The sequence below is a fragment of the Myotis myotis genome, unplaced genomic scaffold (assembly GCF_014108235.1).
Source record: "Myotis myotis isolate mMyoMyo1 unplaced genomic scaffold, mMyoMyo1.p scaffold_m19_p_10, whole genome shotgun sequence".
NCBI classification, from domain to species: domain Eukaryota; kingdom Metazoa; phylum Chordata; class Mammalia; order Chiroptera; family Vespertilionidae; genus Myotis; species Myotis myotis.
This window is the reverse complement of record NW_023416314.1, coordinates 47,260,966-47,287,878: the sequence shown is the minus strand read 5'-3', so window position 1 is coordinate 47,287,878 and position 26,913 is coordinate 47,260,966. Positions and strand designations below refer to the sequence as shown.

Here is a 26,913-nt window from a genome sequence, read left to right as displayed (position 1 = left end):
TTCCGCTATGAGCCTTCATTTCCCAACCAAGAGATAACTGTCTTCCTGGGCCCAGCTATGGGTGTGAGGCCCATTCCATCGGGTCCAGTGGGAGACAGGCAGCACCCCCGCTAACATGACACAGGATGGAACAATGGGCAAGGGTCCCACAGCCAAAGGGATTCAAGATCCTCCAGAAGAGTGGTGGTTTAAGAGGAAATTGGCTCTGTCTCAGGAGGGCAAACTCCACTCAGGACCCCACAGTTCCACCTTGTGCCTAACATGTCCGTGCTCCTCATGGCCTAGAAGTGAGAAGCACAGGTCCCAAACTCAAAGCCCTATTTCCCTTCTGAAGAAACAGTAAGACAATCTATGATAAGCAAGCCCAGGACCTATATGTCTTGCCCAGGAGACCAGAATACATTCTCTTTTATCACTTAAGTGCCCCTTCAAACACCCAGGAACAGGAAAGGCTAGAATCCAATTATGTCCCCTCCCCAAAAGGATGCTGTGGGCTTGCTATCAGGGTTCATTTTCAGTTGCATTTACTGTACATGACCCACATGGGAGTTGGCCAAAAGGGTTTCATCTGTTAACTATCAGCTCCATGATAGACCTTGCCCATCTCATTCACTACTGTGTTCCTATGCCTGAAATATAGTAGGCATCAGTAAATATGGTGAGTGAAGACATAAAACAATAAATAAGTGAATGAGCTCATAATTAATCTACTTATAGCATGCTCAGAGTCATTACAATGTATGGTTAAAAATATGGACTCCAGCCAGACTAACTAGGTTTGAATCCTGTTCCATGACCTTGGGCAAGTACTAAACTTCTCTGGCTCAGTTTTATTCCCTATAAAATGGGGCTAATAATAGTACTGACCTCATAAGTCGCCATGACAATCAAATTAGCTAGCATGTGCTTTACAAGTGTTATCTTTCAACATCATTGTCACCATGACATCAGATACGGGAGAATCCAACTGAGAACATGAACATGAATTTTCATCTGGACAGTGTGTCCTTTTATTCAACAATATTTATGGAATATTATTGTGTGCCTGGATCTCTCTCTCTCAAGCTCCCCCTACTTAGATACAAGGAAAAGGAAACCATGTTTAAATGTGGAATCTGATCAGGAGAAATAGCCTTCTCTATGAATGATACTTCTTGCCGAGTTTGCATGGCCAGCACTCCAGCCCTGAGCCCATCCTCTTATGCCCTAGACCAGCCGTGGGCAAACTACGGCCCGCGGGCCGGATCCGGCTCGTTTAAAATGAATAAAACTAAAAAAAAAAAAAAAAAAAAAAAGACCGTACCCTTTTATGTAATGATGTTTACTTTGAATTTATATTAGTTCACACAAACACTCCATCCATGCTTTTGTTCCGGCCCTCCGGTCCAGTTTAAGAACCCATTGTGGCCCTCGGGTCAAAAAGTTTGCCCACCCCTGGTCTAGACCCTCGTATATCAAAGCCCGAAGCCATGGTCTCCTGTCCTAGGTAGGGAGCCAGCACACAGAAGAACAAAGAGATTAATATTTGGGGGGAAGAACCAGGAAGGCCAGCGAGCAGCTTTAGGGAGGAGAGGGTATCTTCCTGCTTTTCTCTGAGGCTACTGTTTTATCTTCCCATTATCTGGGATTGATTCTGAGGCCATCTGAAGATTAATTCGCCTAGTGCAAGGGACAAAGGAAATAGGCCTCATCTCATACCATTTCTTGACCTAGCTGAGAGCCACTCCCCCTTTATCCAGGATCTCAGAAGGACTGAGGTGGGCTGAGGGTGGGGCTGAGAGGCCCAAGAATCTTCCAGAAACCCACCTATGCAAGCCCCATGATTTTTAGACAGGGCAGCCTCCTACCATCATCCTCAGAGTTGCAGCCAGGCCAGGCTAACGACCCCAAAACTGCTGTCAGCCCTCAGGAGGTGAGAGCTGATGGGGCTCTGTCGGCCTGGCTCCATGGCTTCAGGACCTGGCATTAATGCTTCACAGCCAGGGAGGAATTTCTCCCATGAAGGTTCCAGCTGCAGCCAGCTTTTCCCTGAAGATGGACACAGGTTGGTCACCACATCCAGGGGGAGAGCCAAGAAGGGCATAGGACAGTGATGGTGAACCTATGACACGCGTGTCAGAGGTGACACGCGAACTCATTTTTTTGGCTGATTTTTCTTTGTTAAATGGCATTTAAATATATAAAATAAATATCAAAAATATGTCTTTGTTTTACTATGGGTGCAAATATCAAAAAATTTCTATATGTGACATGGCACCAGAGTTAAGTTAGGGTTTTTCAAAATGCTGACACGCGGAGCTCAAAAGGTTCGCCATCACTGGGTAGGACCATGCTAAAATCCCTCCCACTGCTTCCAGCGTTCACCTTAGCCCCTTTGCTATTTGTTATCACTAAGCTCAAGCACATACAAGGATCTAAGGCTCTGGGGAAATGAAGCTCTGGTTGGCAAGCCTCTCCTACTCCAGGGCCTCTCAAAACTCACCCAGAGCCTGTTGCCAGCTCAGACAAGCCATTAGCACCCCCCCCACACACACACACAACCCCCAACCCCCACAGAGCGGCTGCCGGGAAGTTCAAGGGCAGAAGGCAGACAGCCAGAACACAATACACATCCCTTACAGGGAGAGAGCCAGAGGTAAGGATGAAGGCCTGAACCGACCACATCATCATGTCATCCCGCCTTTCCCCTGGCTCCAGGTGGAAGTCCACCTCAGCAGTGAGCATCGGGCCAGTCCGCAGGCACCTAGAAACTTATCCCCGGCGCTTAAGTGGCGGCAAATTTAATTTTTCTAAACCTTGAGAACCCAGTTTAGGCCGCCGGGGAGCTGAGATGCGGCTGGCTCACCTGAGGCCTCAGGAGCCCAGGCCACCACAGAGACAGGACCGGGCGCCTAAGCGAGGACCCCGGCAGGGGAGGACCCGGGCGGTGAGCGGGGCAGCCCAGAGCCCAGGTCCCCACCCAAGGTCAGCAGCGCAGCAGCGCGCACTCACCGGGTTCAGGGCACAGGGCCATGCCTGGGCCGGAAGGGGACGGCCCGCGGGGCTGGAGCGCAGGTGGCAGCGCTGGGTAGAGCGCACCGTGGGCACCGCGGCGGGGGCTGCCCGGCACCGCTGCCAGCCCGGCGGGATCCGGGCCAGGCCGCACCCCACCCCCTCCCACCACCTCCTACCCCCACCCCCGCCTGTGCAGCCTGCGGCATGGCGGGAGCCCAGCGCTCCCGGGCGCAGCACTACGGGGCCGACCCGCCCGAGGGAGGAGGAAGAAGCCCCCGAGCCTTCCGAGTCGGTGCCCTACCTGGGCGCGGGGGCGAGGAGAGGCGAGGAGAGGCGAGCAGCCGACCGCACAGGGCCGCGAGCCGGGCGCCGCCACTCAGGTCCGCCCCGCCCGCCGCCGCCAGGCCCGCAGCCACCTGAGCGCCCGCCGCGCTGCCTGCGGGAACCTGAGACGCCGGGCGCGGCGGCCGCTCGGTCCTCCGCTGCCACCTCCGCTGCCACCCACGGGCCCGAGGTCGCTCCCCACGGTGTGCGGATTCGCCCCAACCTCCTCCCCGGCCCAGACTTTTCCCAAGGTGAGACTCTGGGGTCACGGCTGTCAAACAGGTGACTTGCTCCCTGGCGCTGAACCCGCGCGCGCGCACAAACACACACACACACACACACACACACACACACACACACACACACACACATTACCTTCTGGCTTATACACCGCCCCCCAAGTCCGCACTGACCTCCTAGTTACCAAAGCCAGTGAATGCTCTGCAGCTCCCCCGGATTTGAACCTGCTGGCCACGCCTTCCTTGAACGTTTGAGTACACAGTTTCCATAGTTGGCGCCACCTCCCCGCACTCCAAATTATGCACATACCTCCACTGGAAGGCCAGGGTCCCACAGCCGCCTGCCTTCTCTCTCATTCTTTTTTTCTAAATAGGTTTTTATTGATTTCAGAGAGGAAGGGAGAGGGCGAGAGAGATAGAAACATCAATGATGAGAGAATCATTGATTGGCTGCCTCCCGCCCGCCCGCCCACCCGCCCCACGCTGGGGACCAAGCCCGCATTCCTGGCATGTGTCCCCTCCTGGTTCATAGGTCGAGGCTCAAGCACTGAGCCATGCCAGCGGGGCTCTCCGCTCTCATTCTGTTGGCCCACTTTGGAGATCTCTCACTCCCATGGTTTTAATAACCTTCTGCCTGCTGATGACTCTTGAACCTCATCTCCAGCCCAGATGCTCCTGGGGCACCTCTCCACTGGGGTTCTCAGGCCCATGAAAACCTATCCAAACTCAAACTCTTCATTTCCTTCCAGAATATGCCAGAGCTCCCGTCTTCACAGCCAGGGGAGGAATTTCTGGCTGGTAGCCCCAGCCCCTCTCCCCAGGCCACATGTGGGAGACATCTTGACTTTCTCCTTTTCATCTCTCACATCAAGTTTGTCACCAAGGCGGGAAATGAAACTAGTCATTGGTGAGCACCCACGATGTCTCATTTAAGCAATGAGTTTTATTCCTTCTACCTGTAGCCTGATATTTACAATTTATTTATAAATGATAAGCACATGCAACTGTATTAATAGGTATTACAAAACACACTAAAAACCTTTAAAGGATTTAAAACAATTTTAAGTTACTTCATTTTTAACGAATGGTAAATATACCTTTTTCTTTTCACTTTAAAGTTATTAGCAAAAATCTGTTCGATGATAGAAACACGATTAGAAAATGGATTTAATAAATCTTAGTTCAATATTTTATGAGACTAGAAAGTATGCTTTTAAGTTCAGTTCATGTCAATACTTTGCCCTAATGGTTGCTATTGGCAGAACAAGATCTCACAAAGAAATAGACTCAAATAGAGGAATTATATCTTTGACTACTCTTATTAAATCATAATTCTCACTGTTTAAAACGCATCTATCAATTTTACAGATGTGAAATTCCACCAGAAAACTCTTTTGTCCATGAAGCTAATATCCTCAATGATATTTTCATCAATTGTTCTTGTGAATATTGTTGACAATGGAATTTTTTTTATTTCCTAAAACTCTTCATTTGGAAGTATATTCTTTTTTTAATATATTTTATTATTTTTTACAGAGAGAAAGGGAGAGGGATAGAAAGTTAGAAACATCAATGAGAAACATCGATCAGCTGCCTCCTGCACACCCCCTACTGGGGATGTGCCCGCAACCAAGGTACATGCCCTTGACTGGAATCGAACCTGGGACTCTTCAGTCTGAAGGCCGGCCGACGCTCTATCCACTGAGCCAAACCAGTCAGGGCTATACTTCTTAATTTTGAAGACTATGGCTATGACAGTCTTATAGATGACACTGACACTTCATTTTGGTATTAGAATGATAATTTTGACAGTTCCAGATATCAATTTCTAAGTGCTTTCATGATAACATGATTCTTTTAAAGCCCATACCTAGGTTGCAGATTCAATCCCTGATTGGGGCCTGTGCGGGAGGCAATAGATCAATGTTTCTCATCTCTCTCTCTCTCTCTCTTTCTCTCTCTTCTTTTCTCTCTAAAATTAGTAAACATATCCTCCAGTGAGGATAAAAATAGTTTAAAAATTGTGATGGTTGTACTACATAATGTAATGGTTGCACAACATAATTAATGCCACTGAATTGTACATGTAAAATTTTACATAAAATTGTACATGTCAAAAGGGCAAATTTTATGGGTTATTTTTACTTTTGTTTCCTCTTAGAGGGAGTGGAAGGGAAGGAGAGAGAAAATGTAACCAGACAAACAATGGATCCATGCTGACTGTCACTACTCAAGCCAATTAAGCAGAGGGTTGAATCATATGAGCGTTTATTCCAATGTTGCTGGTAGTATGGGAGAGCAGCAGGTTACTCACAAAAATCTACTCTGCAGCCCACCATAAACCAGCTGTTTATATAGCAAAGGGGCAGTTTACAGATATGCAAAAGAACTGGGGATCTTCAAAGGGCTTAATGATTTGCAAGGGCTGGGGTTACATGGGGAAATAGCCAACGGGTGGACCAAATGGGCAATTATCAGGTAGAGGACTGGGGATCTTTCTGTAACAAATCTTTGTTAATCTTTCCATGATAATAGGCTGCAGGTTCAATCCCTATGGGGAGGAAGGGCTGCATCCCCAGGTCAGCTCCTGCCAGGATAGAAGTGCCTTCTTTAATCAGAATAAAATAATCATGGTTAACAGAGCATGATTGATATTTCTTAAAATACTAACTGGTTCCCCAACATTCTATTTCTGCCCCCTTTCAAAACATCGATTTGTTGTTTCACTTATTTATGCATTCATTGGTTGATTCTTCTATGTGCCCTGACCGGGAATAGAACCTGCAATCTTGGAATATACAAATGACACTCTAACCAACCCAGCCAGGGACAAATTTTATGTTCTATGTTTTACTAACGTTAAAAAATTATTGAAAGCATAAAAAATTTTTAAAAATGAGTTTTTAAAAGCACAGTTATTTCATAGATCCACTGTTTCTTTGCATCATAAGTGTAAACAGAACAAATGGCTCTTCATCAGCTCTCAACTATCCCCTTTAGGAAGGGTGGTTTAAGAAGTGCTTGGAGGGAACAAAGAAGGAGGAATCATGTTCTGTTTAGGACGGATCCAGGAAAGAAAGAGCTGCTGCTGGAGCACTTAACAAGGAATGATAACCCAGAGGTCACTCCAACAGTTCTTGCAGAAATCACTGGACAAGCCCCAAACACCTCAGGATGGGCAAAGATTCCTATAGCTCATGATTTGTATAAACGGTGAGTGAGAAAAAGAAAGAAATCAGTTGGAAGTCACCTGTCAGTGGTTCCCAAAAGGTAAGCTCCAGTCACTGGCCTATCTGTATATTTCATATCTACATCACACTCCAGGTAATCCCCACTTGAACCAGATCGATTTCTAGTTACCTACAGCAAAGTTCCTATCTTTTCTAAATAAACAGTGAAAGCTTGTGATTTCCCAATAACTTAGTATTCCCACATTTATTTGTTGGAATTAGGTTCAAATGATGGTAATAGAGACCCAGAGACCCAAAACAACAGTGAGATAAATAAAACTCTCTCTCTCTCTCTCTCTCTCTCTCTCTCTCTCTCTTCTCTCTCTCTCTCTCTCTCTCTCTCTCTCTCTCTCTCTCTCTCTCTCTCTCTCTCTCTCTCTCTCTCTTTCTTCCTGTCACTAAATAGTCCAGAGTTGGGAAGTATGGGCACTTCACAAATCCTCAGGCTTCTTCCGGCCACCACACTACCATTCTTCGAGTTTGGCCCTCATCCTTGTGGGGATTAGCAGGGTACCTTCCTTTCTAAGAAAAGCCTACAGCTAGAGCTTTAGCCATTGTGTCCATGCTTTATGGAGCAAGGAAAAAGAAGGACTATATGATAGTTCTATTTTTAATGTTTTTGAGGAACCTCCATACTACTTTTCATAACAGCTGCACCATTTTGCATTCTCACATGTACAGGGTTCTAATTTCTCCACATGCTGGACAATACTTGTAGTCTTTTGTTTTCTTGGTAATAGCCATCCTAATGGGTGTGAGGTGATAGCTCATTGTGGTTTTGATTTGCATCTCCCTAATGATTAGTGGTGTTAAGCGTCTTGTCATATGCTTGTTGGACTTTTGTACCAGTATATCTGCTTTGAAGAAATATCTATTCAAGTCTTTAGCCCATTTTTAAAGTAGGTTATCATTATTATTATTATTATTATTTTGCTATTAAGTTGTATTACTATATGATCCATCAAACTCATTTCTGCATATTTATCCAAAAGGGTTTAAATCAGCATCTCAAAGAGAGAGCAGCACTCCCATGTTCACTTTAAGGCTATTCGCAATAGCCAGGTGTGGGTGCAACCTAAATGTCAATGGATGAATGGATAGAGAAATTGTGACATACACATACAGTGGTGTGGAGAGCGGCTACAGCGTTTGGACAGGTTCAATCCTGGGACTAATGAGAGGACACGATCCTCTCGTGGCAAAGCCACATGTAAGTCCACGTGTAAGTCCCAGCACAATTATAGCCAAAGGCTATTGTAAGCTTGACCTTATGGTCCGAACCTGTGGTCCTATGTGGCTGAGCAATACTATAGGCTGCGGGAGTTGCAGCAAGTAAACAAAGCTTGATCAGGTGCATGTAATTGAGTAGATTTGAAACCCGCAAGAACATTGTAAACATCTTGACCATGCCCTTATTTTGCCTCGTGGAATCTGGCTATAAAATAACGACTCGGCTTGCAGGCTGTGGTGCTGTCTCTCCATCACAGAGCAGCGTCCCACCTTGACCCAGCTTTCTTCTGTCTGTCTTTTCTCCATCCTTCACCGCCCCACCCTCAGGTTCGCCCATGGTCGTGCCGGCTCGGCACACAGTGGGACATTATTCAACCTTAAAAAAAAGGAATGGATGAATCTTAAGGACATTATGCTAAGTGACATAAGCCAGTCACAGAAGGGCAAGTGCTGCATGATTCCACTTATATGTTATCTAGAACAGCAAAACCCATAGAAACAAAGAATAGAATGATGGTTGTCAGGGGCTTAGGGGAAGGGGAGAGAAAAATGGGAAGTTCCTAATCAACATGCATAAAATTTCAGCTATGCAAAAATAAATAAGTTCTAGCGATCTGCTGTTCAGTTTTGTGTCTATAGATAGCAATACTGTCTTGTACACTTAACCCGTTAAGAGGGTAGATCTCATGGTAAGTGTTTTTACCACACAAAGGAAAAGACAAAGGAAGGAAGGAAGGGAAGGAGGGAGGAAGGAAGAGAGTACATGCCAAATGTTTTTAATGAAGCCACATGTCAGACTTCCACTTATCTTCTATTGACCACACTGAGCAACTTTGTAACATCACTGACAATGACATTGGTATTTTTCCCTCTCACATATAACTTCAATAAGGCATAGCCTTTCTACCCAAATATAACTGCTGATTTTCATGGAGGCCCAAGGTTACCAGAATTATATATTGTTTCACCTTCTCTTACTTGGGAAGCCAATCTTAACATGTTAAAAGTCCTCCAGGCAGTCATCTGTAAAATATCTATTGAGCATCTGGCAGGTGTCAGGCACGAGGTCCTAGAACATTGATGGTCAGAACACAGTTCTTGCCTTCATAGGGGCTATCAGCTAAGGAGCATTGATCAAATGACCCCACGAAAACACAACTTCCAACAGTGATTGTGCTGTAAAGGGAAAATGCAAGAGTTGTATTAGAGCAGAACAAGAAAATCTGACCTCCTTCTGGGTATGAGCAAGGAGAAGGTTCTAGGCATTGGTAGACATTGGGATAGCACGTGCAGAGGCACCGAGGGAATTTAGGGAAACAATACCCAAGTCATTCCCTCCCACTACACAGAAATAAAACTTTACTTCTGTTATGTATTCATGATTGAACATTCTGTTACATTTACACAATGAAAGCTCGATTTCCATTGTGTACAAATTTCTTATTTTATGGAAGGAAGTGGCCTGAGTAAATAAAACCAGTGCTCCAGGGTAGTATTGCTTTTAGATTAACTTTTCCAAATCCAGTCACTCCCAGCGTTTATTAAATTTATAACAAACCTGTTTCCTCATGCCCACAGTCCCCAACCTCTTGTGTTTTCTGAGTATTTCCAGTTCTGTGTCTGTCAAACATTCCTTCCGTGTGAGTGCATGTTGAAAGTTAGTGGAGAAAAATGCCCTTCTCCCCATGCTGTTTTGTAAGCCTCTAACATCTTCATTTCTTGTGCCAAAATTATAGAGGGGCACACTAGTGCAGACCCTGTGCAGGTACTCCAGTGCGGGGTCCCCCGCCCCCCCCCCCCACCACCACCACACCCGCTCCTTCTTCAGTGGGCTCTGACTTTTATCACTCACCTTCCTCCAGGGGCTGGCCTTCTCTTTAGTTCTTCCAGAGAGCAAGTGAAATGAGATCAGAGTGATGTCAATGGTCCTGGGCTATAGAATCACTCTAGCCTTCCTGCCTCCTAATGCCACCCCCATCACCACCCCTACTTCAAATCAGATCTACCTCATCGATATCTATCGCCAGGAGGCAAGCCTAAATGCATGGCCAAATTTCATTCCTACCAGGGATCTCTGAAGTATGTTAACGAAGTCATAATTTCTAGCCTTACCTTCTATGGTTTCCTCGTAAGCCTCCCCTGCAGGAGTCCACCATTTAAACCTCTAACTCCATCCTCATCTCCAGAACTGATTGCTGACAGCCAGTCTCAAGGGGCCTCCCAGGGCTATCCACAGAATGGCCTCTATATCTAAGGTCCCAGCAGCAAACAGATGGTACATTCTTATTAAGATTGTTTGTTTGTTTGTTTATGTTAATCCTCCCCTGAGGATATTTTTCCCATTGCTTTTTCAGAGAGCATGGAAGGGAGGGAGGGAGAGTGAGAGGGAGAGAAACATGGATGTGAGAGAGACACATTGACCGGTTGCCTCCCACGTGTGCCCCAACCGGGGAGTGAACTGCAACTTAGGTAATGTGCCCTTGACTGGGAATCAAACCTGAAACCCTTTGGTGCAAAGGCTGATGCTCTAACCACTTAACACACCGGCCAGGACAGGATAATTGATTTAATAGCTAATTTAATAGAGGGACTATTAGGGATATTAGAAAGTGGTAGATAATTTAATGGAGGGACATATTAGGATGGTTGATTTAATAGAGGAACTGCAAAGATGCAGGAAGGGTATAGGAAACCATGAGGATTTGTACAATACTCCAGGGCTAGTAAAATCAGGTGTTACCTCCATGTCCCTGAAGAGAGAAGGTGAAAGGGCACTGATTTCTTGGCAGGCTTCCAATAGAGCCATATGCCAAGTTATCTTACTTGTCTCTTGTTACCTGGCCCACTCTTTTGGTCCTGGTAAGCTCTCTTCCTCACAGCCCAATCTTCTACCTCCAGACCCCTCACAAGATCTCACCGAGTTCCTGTCCAGGAGTTACTTGGGAGAATAGGGTTTTCCTGCCTCTCACCTGGCCTGCAGACCTGCCCATGAACCTGATGACTGCAGGCACCTGCCCCTCTAGCTTCTCTCTCCTTCTCAGCAGAGGATTTGGAAGCCATACTATGAGTCACTGCCTTGGCCCGCTCACCTCCCTTTCCTTTTTGTTAGCTGGTGACTGATGCCCAATCAGGCTGGCCATTGAAGTCATGACCAGTTCTTATGGCAGCCTGATGTGGAGGTCTCTGACCCTCCTTTTCAGACCGACATAGTGTGGTCTAGTTTGTGGGTCAGGCAGCAGTGTCCAATCTGCTTCCCAGGGTTATCCACCAGGACGGGGGAGGACCCCTACCACCACCCCTTTCCTGTCCTCCAGCAGTCACTATTAGGCAAGAGGGCCTAATACTCCCACAGACATTTCAGTGAAACAGCCCTGTTTTTATTCACCTTCCATTACAGCCCCTCCCTCTGAGGCTGGGCCAGAGTAACATGAGCGGCAGGCAGAGGCTGGAGCCTTTCCCTAAAGCAGTGGTCGGCAAACTCATTCGTCAACAGAGCCAAATATCAACAGTACAATGACTGAAATTTCTTTTGAGAGCCACATTTTTAAAACTTAAACTATATAGGTAGGTACATCGTTATTCACTTAATTAGGGTACTCCTAAACTGGCCTTTGCTAAAAACGTCCTCAATCTGAGGGGTCGACCTCAGCGAACGTACCCCCACTTCTTCTAATGCCACTTTTTCAAAATAGACTCCCCCAGGCCGAAACCGACTTCTGTGCATGGGCCACGAAGTTTCAATCGCACTGTACGCGCGCCTGCACGTGGTATTTTGTGGAAGAGCCACACTCAAGGGGCCAAAGAGCTGCATGTGGCTTGCGAGCTGCGGTTTGCTGACCACTGCCCTAAAGGTTCCTAGATCCTTCTGAGAACAGATTGCTGCCTGCCCTCTGTCTCCACAACTGCTCCAAATGCACCCAAATGCATCTGAATCTGCAGCCCTGACTCAGGACACCAGCTGCCCCGGCAGGACCTAGGCTCTTGTACTGCTATTAGGGGACAGCTCTGTCCAAGCAGTCTCTCCACAGACTTCCCGAATATTCTTCTTTCTGTCTAGATGTCAGCAGCTAAAGTCACGCAGCCCAGTTTATTAAATGTTCTCTGTCCAGCGGGTGGGATTTCAGGGAGGGGAGTTGCATGTCCTTCTTATACCCCTTGCGATTGATAATTGTGGTTTTAATAGGAAAAAATTTTAATGTAATAGCATGTTTACCAAGATCATATACTAAATGCTCATGATAGAACATTACAGAGCAGGATTTCAACTATGTGAAAAATAAGACAAATGAAATAAAATAAAAACCTGGGCACACAAAAAAAGCGGCAGAAGATTTGTTTTAAATACTATCCTAGGTTCTGGGACTAAGGGAAGGGCATTCCCTAATTCCCAACAGGTTGCCCACAGTCCTTTTCTGCCCCAGACTTCTGGGTGTTCATTGGTCAATAGAAAAGACACCAGGACTAGGAATGTGATTTTATCCAAGGTAAGGAAAAGGTACATGTAAGAGCTGAAGAATTTGGGGTGCTCTGGAATAGGAGGGATGGAAAGAAGAGAGAATGTGAACTGTGAGGGAAGAGTCTAAATAAAGAAGGGAACCCAAAAACTTGACGATAGAACAGGGCCAAATCGAAAAGACTGACAATGAAAAATTCCCTATGAGTTAGAGGGGAATGCACATTAGATTTTAAAGTTGTTTCCTATTGTGTGCTGTGCTGTAATACCATCTCTACAACCCCCACATCTTCAGTAAAAATCTCTTATTAAAAAAATCTCATAATGTTGGTTTTGGGGGGAATCAAAGAGAAGAGATCATGGCAAACTGCAATGTGAACAAACAGAGGAGCTGAAGTAAGACAAGCCCTCTTGTACTAGTCAAGCTAGGGTAGGCTATAGCAAACATATTCAAAAGAAACAAATGAAACTCAGTCGTTTAACACATCAGAGTTATTATGTTCCTTTTCTTTTTATTGATTTGAGAGAAAGAGAAACATCGATGTGTTGTTCCACTCATTTATGCTGTCATTGGTTCCCGTATGTGCCCTGAATGAAGATCAAACTTGCAACCTTGGCATATTGGGATGACGCTCTATTCAACTGAGCTACCTGGCCAGGGCCCAGAGTTATGTTTCTCATGTTGCTTCTATCACAGGCCAGTGCAGGTCAGGCAGCTCTCCTGCTTGGCTTTCCTCCAGTGACTCAGAGATCAGGCATTTCCACTACTGATGAGTCTTTCACTGCTTGATGTGTGGAAGAAGGGAGGTTGAGTGACCAAGAACACCACTGAAGCAGTGCCTTGGAGAAAACTTACACCATTAAGTCTACATCTTAAAAAATAAGATTTGAGTTTCCAACTCAAAAGCTAGAAAAAGAACAACAAATTAAACCCCCAAAAGAGGGAGGAATAAAGATAAGAGCAGAAATCAATGAAATAGGGGGGAAAATACAATAGAGAAAATCTACAAAGTCAAAAGGTTATTCTTTGAATAGATTAATACAATTAATAAACCCCTAGCAAGACAAATCTTGGAAAAGAGGAAGCAAAAACATCAATACCAAAATCAGTAATAAAAGTGGAATATCACCACAGACATTAAAAACATAAAAAGGATAATGAGGATATGATAAAATTTATGTCAATAAGTTGACATTTTATATGCCAATATTTATGCTATTAAATTGGAAATTTTAGGTAAAATATACAAGTTTTTAAAAATATAATTTACAAAATGTCCACAAAAATAAATAGAAAATGCCAATAGTCCTATATGTATTAAAAAATTGAATCTGAAATTAAAACTCTTCTCATAAAACTGTAGCCTCAAATGTATTCACACAAAAAAATTAAGGAATAAATAATATTGACCTAAACAAGTGCATTTAGAGGCTAGAGGAAGTGCATTTAGAGGCTTGGGGAAACATCCAAACTCATTTTTTAAGGCTTGCAAAACCTTGATGCCGAAAGCTCAGGAAGACATTACAGGAAAGGAAAATGAGTGGCCAATATCTTAGGCTGGGGAATTTAGAGGAGCACATGGTGAGCCTACTGGGTGACAATAACAGTCTCCACCACAGCATACTCTTCTGGTCATTAAATACCCTTTTGCTCTCTTCTTTCCACAAGTAGAACACCTCAACTGCTCCTCACTGAAGACAATCCAGAGCCCATCTGGCATTGCCTTCCACAGTGACTTCTCTTAGACCAAAGATCTGAGAACTCAAAGGGCAAGGAGTCTGCCTCATACTCAGACCAACATACAAATATCCAATTATGGAACAGGAATCGGGTAACTTCAATCAACAATCCCCTTGGGAAAAGGGAAGACTGAGAGACCCACAGCAGTCATGTTCTACAGATACACTGGTGTTGCGATGCTGAAACTCCATGGGCAGACAGTACAAAGGATGCCTATCTTGGGCAGGAACTCTCTCACCCACTGTTCTTTGTCATCCTTGGCATCACTCTCTGAGGGGCTTCCCCCTGGACCCTTACTCTCCTTGGCTGCATCTAAGGAGGGAGTTGAGAATGCTCTCCTTACGGGTTGAACAATTTCCTGCCAGAGGTTGTTTCAAGGCTAAGCTAACAGACTCATGCTTTTTACACAGGCTTGTGGTTTTCTTACAATACAGTTTCCTCCACAATTTGGGAAGCCTCTAATCTATTTGCATCCAGGCCGTTTCATTTGCCAATATCCACACTCAACGTACCCTTTGTAAGACAGAGTTTTCAAATGTGCTTTCTTCTTACCCAAGTGATAGTGATTTCTGGCTAGACCAGAGGATCAAAACACCTTTACCAGCTATTGTCCATGGTTCACTTGAATCCACTGGGATGTGTTCTTGGGACTTTGTCACTCCAAGTCTTTTAAATTCCTATCTCTTACTATTTTTTGAGAATGAGAAGCAGTCAACTTTTCTAACTCTGCAGGCCTCAGTATTCTGGATTTTGTCTATTCCATTTCATTTCTACTGGCAAAACATCCAATTCTATTTTGGTTTGATTGTTTGTTCTAAAAAGCTGGAATAATTTCTTATATGGCCCCTCTGTGTATACGCCTCATGTACTAGTGTATCCAAAGATGTGATGTGATTTCTGCTGAGTCAGTGCAAGGCACACACTTTCAGGTATCTGAGCTACTCAAATGAAGAAGTACAGTTACTGAAATTCAGTGACCCTTTCCTTCCAGAGCAAACCTGATGTGTCACTAAAACATTAGGCTGCTGTGTACCTGCAGAAGCAGTGAGCAACCCCTCTGCTCACCGTTTTGGTCATTGCCTGGTCCCTTTCGGGTATGAGACCTTACTCAGTAAAATGACCACAGAGAAGACCAGAAGGAAGGGACCAGTGACCCAGAGATGAACCTCCAGCAGTGACGTCAATTCTCTACTTCACCTCCTGGAGAGAAATTCTGATGTATTTTTAAAATAGTCTCACAGGCCGAAACCGGTTTGGCTCAGTGGATAGAGCGTCGGCCTGCAGACTGAAGGGTCCCAGGTTCGATTCCGGTCAAGGGCATGTACCTGGGTTGCGGGCACATCCCCCGTAGGAGATGTGCAGGAGGCAGCTGATCGATGTTTCTCTCTCATCGATGTTTCTAACTCTCTGTCTCTCTCCCTTCCTCTCTGTAAAAAATCAATAAAATATATTTAAAAAAAAAAATAGTCTCACCGAAGGGCCCCAGTAGGATTGAGCCCCAAATGCCCAAAGAAGTGACTCACTTATTAATTTACCCTTCATTGAGTGTGTCCCTTTCCCTTTACTATTTCTCCAATCCCCAGATAAACTAGTTGCACCCAAATCCTTGTCTCAAGATCTGCTTTTAGTTAGAACCAAAATTATTTAAACTTGTCCAAATGAATAGAAAGTAGCCAAAGCTATGCACTCTAACAAACTGCTCACTATCCATGTGCAGTATTAGTATATGATGTGCCAGGATTGTGAATCTTATTGTTAAGGGAAGGGGATCAAAGTTATTGTGCCTCTATTCTTTTTTTATTTTTCAATTGAGATCTAATTTGCATACCATAATATTCCCCCTCTTAAGATGTATACTTCAGTGGTTTTGAGTATACTCACAAAGTTGTACATGTTCACATAAGTCCAAATCTGTAGAGAATTTTTGTGAGTTTATTTGAGTCACATTAATGACAATTGCCAGGAAGCAAAATCTCAATGGATTGAGAAAACGCTCCGGAGAATGGCAGTTTTGCAGTTTATTTTATGCATTAGAATAAAAGGAGGAGATGTAAGGAGAGTTACATGAGACCCACTGGTGGTAGAATAAGGGGGTGAGAGGCAGCAAAGCAAGGAAATCTCTAGGGTTGAATAAAAAGTAAATCAGAGAGACACATACTTTCATGTTGGTGGGTACAGAATAGTTAATAATTAGCATTTATAGCACATAGAGAGGGCATGTGAGAAACAAGATGACAGTGTGGCCTTGTGCTCTAGGGAGTGCTGGGGTTGTGCCCTGAAGGGTCTGGAAAAATTAGATTATACTGACATTTAAAGGTATATTATCTTAGATGCAAAATGGGCTCACCTAAGGTAAAGATTGATCTGTGTCAAGGAAGCTACAAGCCTAGACCATGACTACCAGTCATAGCCTGCTTTTAGTTAGGAAATTTTATGTTCAGACCATCCTATGTGGAATCTGAGTTTGTAAAGCCCACCTGAACTTGCCGGGTTTAGTATGGGACCCTTTTTTTTTGGTCCACAAACAGGAGGTATCATAGTTAAGTGATGTGGGCTCTGGAGCCAGGCTATCTGGGTCTACTGCTTAATAATTATGTCACCTAAGATACCATCCTTAAACCCTATAAGCTTCAGTTTTCCTCACCTGTAAAGTAGGGATTAAGTAGTACCAACTTCCTAGGTTTATTGTCAAGATGAACTGAGACAGCCCTACCCGGTTTGGCCCAGTGGATAGAGCGTCGGCCTGTGGACCAAAGGGTCCCGGGTTCAATTCCAGTCAAGGGCACCTACCTTAGTTGCAGGCTACTCCCCTGCCCCGGGCTCTGGTCAGGGCTGTGCAAGAGGCGACCAATCGATGTGAAAGTGTTTCTCTCACTTCGATGTTTCTCTTTGTCTTTCCCTGTCTCTTCTACTCTCTTAAAAATCATTGAAAAATATCCTTAGGTGAGGATTAACAACAACAAAAAAGATTAAATGAGACAATCCATGTGAAAACAGTGCAGTGCCTAGCACCCAGTAAGTGTATAATAGATGTTACATAATATTAATTAAAGAGCTGGGAAATAATGCGACAGGAAAGAAAACATGCAGTGAATATTATTGCTGGTAATGATATTCCTTTTGCACGCCTGATTGGAAATGTGCTTATCTGGGAGCCCCGAGCAGTGGCAGAGAAGTGCATAGTCAGATAGATGAGGTGCTAATGGACCTATTTATGAGATGAACAGGATCTGAAAATGTATTAGCTCTTAGGAGTGCATGATCCAAGTCTGAGAATGTCCCCCTGAGGACTTAGGAGAGGAGAGGCTTAATTGGAGTGCAATGTAAATCTCAATCACAATCCTGCCCGCAGGTGAGAGGAGCTGCCCGCCCCATGGCAGGAGGCTCAGACTGCACTTTGACGGCCTCTGATATTCCAAACCACATGGCTCTGCAAGGCCAGGCTGAGGGACTGGAGGGAAACCAGTAAGTGTGAGTATGTCAGTATGACTCTGAGTGGGCTGGACTATGGGCTCTGGTTGCTGCTGCTGCTAAGAGGTTATGTTGCAAGGAAGGGGACCAGTGAGATAAAGTTCTCACCTGAGCTATGGGTGGTCAAGCCAGTGTTTGAATTCAGATCTTCACCTTAGAGGTGACAGAGCATATTCGATAAAAGCACGGGTTCTGGGGTTAGACTGACTGAGTTCAAACCCCAGCACTTCCCCTGAATTAACTGTGAATCTGAACCAGTCGCTAACACCTCCAAACGAAGGGTCTTCATCAATCAGCTGAATTTGCATTATTGTGTTGGCTGCCCTCTATTTGCCTTCCAGATGCACTCTCCACCCTTCTCTACATGCCCAGGGGCACCATGGCCCTCTGCCTTCCAGTTGTGTCCAAGAAATGGGCAGATGGAAGGAGAGTAAAATCTTGGTACTGTGTGTATTTCCTTCCATCCCATGCTACTGGGTGTTAATGTAAGACACATTCAAAACTGTAAAAAAATTTTTGTGAGTTTATTTGAGCCAAACTGTCGACATTTGCCAAGAAGCAGAATCTCAATGCATTGAGACAATGCTCCCGAAAATGATGGTTTTTCACCCATTTTTATAAATTACCATCAAAGGAGGAGACGTAAGTGGGTTACATGACATCCATTGGTGATAGATTAGGAAGGTGGGAGAAAGCAAAGCAGGGAAAACCTCTGGGGTTGCATAAGAAGTAAAATGATAGATACATGTACATGCTTCTTTTACATAGCTGGGTACAGGATAGTTAACAGTCAACAATTAACACGATAACAATAGCAATGAGGGAATCTGTGGTCTCTGCCCTATTACCCTGGCACATTGGTTGTTCCCTGAGGGGTCTGGAAAAAAGGAAGTTACAAGTTACCCTGACCTTCCAAAGGTATGTTATCATAGGTGCAAAAAGACAATAGGCTCTGTTAAGATCGCAGTTGATCTTTGTCAGGGAAGATACCAGCCTAGGACATGACTACCCACCATAGACTGCTTTTTAATTTAAAAGTTTTAATTTCAGATCATCCTCTGTGGTTACTTTAGGTCTCTGGGTTTGCCAGGCCGCCATGCAGGCCTTTCCCGAGCTAGTCAGGTTAGCATGTGGCCCCTTTTCATCCACATGGGTTACTTCCATCCCACACTCTGGATATACTCTATGGTATGCAAATCATGGTATGCAAATTACAATGAAGTTTACTAATTTTTTTTAAGTGGGGAAAAAAGTAGACCTAATAATTGCCTCACAGCGTTTGTGAAAATTAAATGAATCCGTGTGGTCTCTACTAACTCTGATGGTTCCCATACAAGCCTGGAAAGTGAGGTAGAGGGTCAGCAAATCTCAACATGTTCTAATGTCCTGCAACAGAGATAATGTCAACAACGCCGCAGACTGCAGTCTGGGAGTTAACATGTAATTTGGTCTGTGTTTCCTCATTTGGAAGCTGCCCTGCCCTCTTCTAAGGGAGTCAAGTCCTGGGGAGGCGGTGGGGCAAATGCTCAAGCTGGCCAGACAGAGCATTCCATCCCCTGGACACAAGGAAACACAGGACATCTAAGCAAGGGCCAGTGGAGTCCTCTGAGGAATTGGTTGGGTTACTAGGAGTCTCATCGTCTAAATTCACCAGCTTAAGGATCCTAAAAAGCCTGGAGTTTCTGGGATTCTTTCAAATCCCAGAAAACGTGCTAGAAAAGAAATTCAACATAGACAAAAGTCATCCCAAGGGACAGAAGAAAATAGAGAAACAGATTGCTGGCAAAAATATTTTGGGTTTCTTGGTTCAGTTTTCAGTTATGAGATCCAATACGTTCTCTTTTTGTCTCTAGAGTCTAGACTCTAGGCTAATTTGAAATGGATACCTGTTATTTGCAATAGAAATAGTCCTACCGGTTAACCTTATAAGCCCTTCTTCTAAGTTTAGGTATTTCCTTTGTCTTAATAGAAGCTCTGAGAAATGAATGGGTGCTGAAAATTTTCTTTCCATTTTTCTGGTAGAAAAAAACCACACCACCTAATATGTTAAGAAACGCATTCAATTTGCACAGCAAGTCAATGTTGGTGCCGACTGAAGAGCACCAGTCCTGTCAGGGCTGTTTTATGATTTTCATGAGCCCCAGACACTTTTACTTCCATGAGCTCCTTCCTCCATAAAATGATATTTTTAATGCTTTGGTATGAAGACAAATATAGTCCTAACTGGGTTCATTATTATTTATTAAATTATTTTAAAATTATTTTTTGTTCTGTTTTAAAAGAAATTAAAATATTTTCATGGGTCCTTGGCCCTATTGAGCCTAAAGGATAAGTTGACCCTGGGTCTTGTTTGCAAAAGAAAGTAGAACGAAGCATGGAAATGAAATGATGTATGTAAATATACTAAAGTACTCTGTTGACCGTAAGTTGCTGAACTAATGTAAGGACTATTCATTACTAAAAAGGTGCTCTCAGGAAGGTATGTGTGTGGTCCTCGTATGTGGTCATGAAAAGGTTAAACACCAAAACCCTAAGTGGTTACGGAAGGGGGATGTTTAATGGAAGGAGACCACAGGATGGAGAATCAATGACTTTGGCAGTTAGGAGCCTTTTAAAAGTCAGCAGCTACCCTTTTCAACCAGCCCCATGCTCATGGCAGGCCCAGCATGAGGCACAAAGTAGATGCCAGTCTTGGGCACAGCAGGAGGCTGTCAGAGACAATCAGACACGTCTAGATCCTGCTCTTCAACTGGACAAGGCTGGCAGAAGCCGCCTAGAGGGATGTGGGCCAGGGAAGAGCTTTGGGAGCAAGGCTGGAAAGAGAGTTTTTATCCAGGCGGCCATAGGCAAAGTGGTGCCAGAAGCATGGACCAAATGTCAAGTGCAAAAGGTAAAGTGAATCCAAAGATGAAAAGATGACAGGTCAGGAACAGCAGGGATCAGGGGCAAGCCTGTGCATAGTGTACGGAGCTGCAGGAGAGGTTCTGGCTCATAGCTATGAATCAGAGGGCATTTGGGGCCTGTTCTAATATCATGTTGACTCTGTGGACCAAAGGCAGCCTCTGGTACCTTGAGGAGTCCATGACACACTGAATGAAAACAACCCTCCTCAAAAACATAGCCACTGAAGATTTTCTCTTTTATTGTGAACTTTGAGCAACTGCTATTGGACAGACTGGGAATTGTCTGCTCTTGATGGTAATCCCCATTTCAAGGAAGCAAATCATTTCATTGCAGACAACACAGGATTAGGAAATAAAACTAGGCTAAGACAACAAAAGAACAGGATGCTGACAGGATCAGGACAGAGGTGCATTCCTCGGCCACATCTGGCTCTCTGTGTCAAAGTCCCTAGCGAAGAGGGGTTAGCAGCAGTAACTGAACAGCACTCCGTCTTCTTTGTGGTTACGTGTGTATATACATTTGCTGAAATCCACTTGTATAGTAGTTCTCATCTCCTAGCGTCAGCTAATCATTCTAGAGTCTAGAGCAGTGACGGCGAACCTTTTGAGCTCGGCGTGTCAGCATTTTGAAAAACCCTAACTTAACTCTGGTGCCGTGTCACATATAGAAATTTTTTGATATTTGCAACCATAGTAAAACAAAAATGTATATTTTTGATATTTATTTTATATATTTAAATGCCATTTAACAAAGAAAAATCAACCAAAAAAATGAGTTCGCGTGTCACCTCTGGTCTAGAGCCATCACTGGTCTAGAGCCAGTGGTTCTCAACCTTGGCTGCACATTAGAATCACCTGGGAATCTTTTAAAAATCCTGATTTCTGGGCCTCATCCTCCAGAAATTCTGTGTGTGTTTTTTTGTTATGGAGTGGGGCCACAACATTAGTAACAAAGAAACAGAATTTCCGGAGGATGAGGCCCAGAAATCAGGATTTTAAAAAGATTCCCAGGTGATTCTAATGTGCCGCCAAGGTTGAGAACCATTGGCTTAGACCCTGGTGCCCACATTGGGCAACCACTCTCCCCACCCACACCCTTAGAAACTATAGAACAAGCCAAAATGTTAGAGAACTAGTCCTGAGCTGGCCTCAATACTTTGTGGGTGTGCCTCAAATTCCTTAAGCACCTGGGTAAATTAAGAAGCAAGGTTTAGACTAAGAACTGGGTCAGACAGGAAGAAGCCCAAGAAACAACAAGTACTCATATAACCGAGAACATGACGCAGAAACTTGTCCCCCAGCTGTGCTGGTAAGTCAAAAAGAATGTGTTGCTGGGAGATGCCCAGTCTCTGCAACATGATGGAGCATTTTCCGTGCTGCCTCTTCCCTGAACTGTGGCTAAAGGAGTGTCAATCACAGCCCCAGGACTGCAGAAGGCCCCCCACCCCCTGGTTGGGGCGAGACAGGGCTGCAGGTGTGGCGGGTATTCTCCACAGAGGAGGATGCAGAGGTTTCGGAAGCTTGGCCCACCATTCCCTTTGTTCTGTGAAATTCTGTAGGAGCGCTGTGACCCCTCTGGAGATGTGCTCAGGTCCCTGGCTTCCCTCTTTGCCTTCATTAACCACAGAGAAACACAGAGGAAAGGAAACTGTGATAAATAGTCACTTCCCAGACTACAGCCCAAACTCCTGCAGAGAATTGGTGTCCTAACATCTGCTCTGAGCAGCAGAACACAGATTTCAGTTTTAACTTGGAGGCAAAATGGGCTTCTTTTGGCCATTCTCTCTAAAAAGAGCCCCACGGGGACATCCCGCGGGTCAGACTCCTGCACTGTCCTGCCCAGGAGTGCTGGAATTACTATGTGTGCAAAGAACGCACCACAGCCTCCCTCGGGCCCTCGCAGCCACTCTGAGTCCCACGGCTGCATTTGATGGAGCTGACTGACCACATGGAAAATTACCCGGAAGAAGCTATGCAAGAAAGCTGCACGGAAAGTTACATAAGTCACAATGGAAAACTGTGCTGCTTGGGGGCAGAGAACAGAGTAAAATCTTTGCAGAGCCACCTTCCCCACTAACCTTTACCCCTCAATTTCTGCTTGCTGACCCTCTATAAAGTTGCCAGACCTCCTGTAGCACTCCAGCCCAGAGTGATGAAACGAAGTAAAAGTTCAAGAGACACATTTAGAGGTGCCTGTTCTGCCTACATCTCTTCTCTGGGAATTGCCCCTGCTCCTAGGCCTTTAGCTTACCTGGTTATTCATTCAGTTACTGCACACATATTTATTGAGCATCTATTCTAATGTATTCCAAGCACTATGGTAGGAAAAGATACAAAACATGAGCAAGGCAGATAAGGGCCCTCCTTATAGAATTAATTTTTTAACAGGAAGAGTTTGATGATATGCAAGTAAACAAGTAAATGAACAAGATAATTTTGGATAATGATAATTGCCATGAATTTTTAAAAATACAAACAAAACAAAGTGCTGTTCTAGAGCAACTATTTTGACCTTTTTCGTCTCATGGCACACATAAACTAATTACTAAAATTCTGCAGCACACCAAAAAATACATTTTATTTTTTTTTTGCTGATCTGACCAAAAAAAAAAAAAAAAAAGCTATAATTTTGATTCATTCACACCAGATGGCTATTGTTGTGTTGGCTTTTGTCATTTTCTTATTTGACAATCTAATGGAAAGAGGTCAGTGCCCCTGACTAAATAGTCAGGTATTGCATGACTATTTGGCACACCTGTTGACAATCACTGTTCTAGAGAATGATCTGGGGGAAAGGGCTGCCCACTCTAGCTAAAACAGGAAAACCTTTCTAGAGAGATAAATGTGAGCTTACACATGAATGATGAGGAGTTGTGGCTGCAATGAACATTCTGGGCAGGAGCTAAAGCAAGTGGAAAGGTCCTAGGGCAGAATAAGGAGAGCAACGATAGAAAGACCAGTGTAGCCAAAGCCTGTAAAACAAGGGAGGGTGGGAAACGGAGTCTGCAGAAGGGTAGAGGCCCTGATAAGGAGCCTGGGTTTTATTTTAAATACATCAGGAAATCGCTGGAGAATCTTAAACAAGGAAATGGCATGACCTGATAAACATTTTTAAAAATACAAACCCTCTTTCATGTTTTATTTTGCTAGGATACCGCTAATTTCTAAATTAAGAAGTGCTGGCAAGAAAGGCTAGGGTAGTTATTCACTCCAATACACTACTAAGTCTGATTTTGACTAAACTTTAAAATAACTTTTAAAAAATATATATATTTTATTGAATTTTTACAGAGAGGAAGGGAGAGGGATAGAGAGTTAGAAACATCGATGAGAGAGAAACATCGATCAGCTGCCTCCTGCACACCTCCCACTGGGAATGTGCCCGCAACCAAGGTACATGCCTTTGACCGGAATCAAACCTGGGACCCCTTAGTCCGCAGACCGGCGCTCTATCCACTGAGCCAAACCGGTTAGGGCTTAAAATAACTTTTGATAATTATTACATCTTGGCTCTTCAATTTCAAATGAGGGGAAAGACTCTGTTTGCTTTTTTATTTAGAATCATGGTAGAGTTATCCCAGTCCAAAGAGTTTTGCCCAATGAGTCACTTTGGAGAATTCATTAATTCTCACAAGTAAAACACCTGCTGACCATATACTCCCATTGTTACAGAAGACCGGAGAAAAACCAAGCAACACTTAGAGAAAGGGGAGTTACATTTTATTATAATTATGCACAGGCCCAGAGAAAAATGTGTCTTTGAAATTCTGAGCCCCCCACATGTAGGAAACTTTCCCTATTTATACTTTTTCTAGCCCAGTGAGTAGAGCATGAGACTTCCGGGCCTTCTGAGAAAGAAAGCCTGTGTGCTGGGAAGGGACCATGAGACCATATCTCAAGGCCTGGCCTGGCGCCAGCACTGACACTGGGGCATAGTTTATGGCCTCTCTGGAATGGGAGGAGTTTTATTTTCCTTATTATTTAAGCAAGCAAGCGTTTACAGAAGCCAAAATGGCAGGGTTAAAATTTCAAACAGCAGTTTTTATATAAGATGGATGCTTCACCATCACCACGTTTTAAATGATCCAATGTTAAACTACATGTGCGATTAGGCCATGGGTCAGTAAACTTTTCCTGTAAAGATCCAGATAGTAACCATGTTAGGCTCTGAGGCCACATGGTCTCTGTCCAGACAGCCACCATCTAACCCAGGTGGTGGCCACACCTCGGCTGTCACACCCAGAGCCTTGCTTTGAGCCTCTCTCTCAGAGACTTTCTGGAGGTGCTGCAGTGGGAGCTGAGGGGAGGTAGAGGAAGGGTTGGGGACCAAGCAGAGCGCCCCTAGACTGGAAGAACAGAATGTATGCCTGGGCATGGCAGCCAGCAGTCTGATCTCCTGGAGACTTTAGTGAAAACTGATCCTACTTAACCCTTTCAGACACCCTCCCACAATGCAACTGTATCCCACATAGTAGGTCCATTGGGAGTTTTTGAAGAGGAGGGGTGTGTGTGTGTGTGTGTGTGTGTGTGTGTGTGTGTGTGTGTGTAAGGCTGTGTGTTGGGAGGGGCTCATCCTGGGATACCCTCCCAAGCCCTGGTGTCAAACCTTCCCAAGCCCAACTGCCCAAAGAGATGGCCCAAAGCGCGCGCTCTCTCTCTCTCTCTTTCTCTCTCCTCCATGCCTTTGCAAATGCTGTTCCCTTTGCTTGGAATTACCACCCTCTTGTCTCCCCACTTCCCATCTGCAAAAGTGCCCTTTGCTCTGAGAAGGTGTCCCCAAGAGCCCCACCTCCAGGCAGAGCTGGACAACCTCTTCTGAGCCCCTCCTCATCACTGTGTAGAGTTCCCTATTAAAGCAGCTGCCACCTGATAGTCTGCTTTCTCAGGCATTTCCTCTTCCACGCCCTAGGCTTGGAGCTTCCGATCAGTGCCTGACACAGAGCCGCATGCTAGAAAGTCTCCTCTGAATGTCCTTGGTGAGGAAAAAACAAACCTGCTAAAGATGAAAGCAGCAGCAACAACCCAGGCCACTGCCACAGAGGGCTGAGCCGTGTGGTCCCACCCACCAAGTTTCCAGGGCCTCCCTGGCGCCTCACTCAATCCACAAAGTACTAGGCCCCAGAGAAATCTCTTCCTGCCACCCGATTGCCCTTTCCCACAGCAATTATCCTCTGGAGCCCTCAGCAGAGGAAACCTGAGAGTTGAAACTCCCTCTCACAACACCCCAGAGAGTAAGACCTCTCTTGGCCTCCATAATTAGAGCCAGGGATGCTGACGGAGCTCTCACACGCCTGTCCCTGCCTGCTATGCGTGGTTCTCCCTGGGAGAGGCAGGGCCCAGCAGGACACCCAGGGCCAAGGCTGGCGCCCACTCCCCCTGCACTCTGCTTCCTGCTCCTCTGCCCCTACACCATGTCAATGTTCCTGCCAAAGTCCCTTTCTATAACCCTGACCATGTCTCTGCCCCTGTCTCCATCCCTCTCCGCCCTATTTTAGGGCTCCCTCCTTGGTCCCCGTCCCTCCCCACCCCTGAATGCTGTGTCAGTAAACATGACAGCGTGTTCTGAAATACTGTGACTAGCAGGCATCCTCAGTGGCTGAGGGCCCTTGAGAACATGTCAGCGGTTTCCAGCCAGGATGGGAAGATCCTGCTAGTGAATTGCTGATTCAGTTCCAGCCAACAAACATGATCAAGGCCCACTCTGGGCCCAACCCTGTCCTAGGTCCTGGAGGGACACACACAGCCCAGCCCAGGCCCTAAGGGGAGACAGACCTGAGAACCACAGTTACAGTCTGTTGACTACACAGAGAAGCTACCCAGGGAAGGGGAAGGGCAGAGGGAGTGAGGGAAGGGAGCAGAGAAGAAATCAGGGTGGCCAGCCTTTCTATGGCTTCAGCACCCCAGGGACAGGACTCTGAAGGCTGATGGGGTGGGGGACAAGGATGTCATCCAGCTTCGCTCTTCCTGAGCAAAACTGCCATTTTCTCTCATCAATCCCAGTGGGTCCAGGATAGCCCCCAAGTGACTGAGGTGGGAGGCCCAAGAGCTGTGCAACAGCACCACCTTGAGGTGCCAATTCCTGATTTCAGCAAAACGCCCAAGAGCAAAACCAAAAGACTGTGCAGTGTGACAAGGAGGAGGAGTGAAGAAAGGAAGAATTCAGGGGTGCAGAATGAGTGAGATGTGGGGCGGAGGAGGGCGGACACAGGAAGCAAGCGGAGTTGCCTGTGGATGGATGTCTGTGAATGCAGTCTGAGCTATTCCAGCCCTTCCCACAGGGGGGCACTGTGTACCTGGCCTGCAAGCTTGGGGATCAGGGGGGATGACT

At 45.2% G+C, this 26,913-nt stretch overlaps 1 protein-coding gene and 1 long non-coding RNA gene across 3 annotated transcripts in view; one reads left to right on the top strand and one right to left on the bottom strand.

Annotated features, from left to right (window-relative positions):
• Window positions 1-3,803, bottom strand: part of AMPD3 (adenosine monophosphate deaminase 3) — a 47,595-nt gene extending 43,792 nt beyond the window's left edge. The window contains exon 1 of one of the 2 annotated variants that reach the window (XM_036325369.1): window positions 3,732-3,803. The gene's annotated coding sequence lies outside the window, so the exon portion shown is untranslated. Of the gene's footprint in view, window positions 1-3,295; window positions 3,409-3,731 lie in introns of those variants that run through there. The other variant, XM_036325368.1, reaches the window with a different exon arrangement.
• Window positions 3,437-14,987, top strand: LOC118664821. Its single transcript, XR_004970418.1, has 4 exons — window positions 3,437-3,569; window positions 4,307-4,464; window positions 6,558-6,827; window positions 14,143-14,987. It is a non-coding gene; the product is annotated as an uncharacterized LOC118664821 (long non-coding RNA).
• Window positions 14,988-26,913: the final 11,926 nt, after the last annotated feature.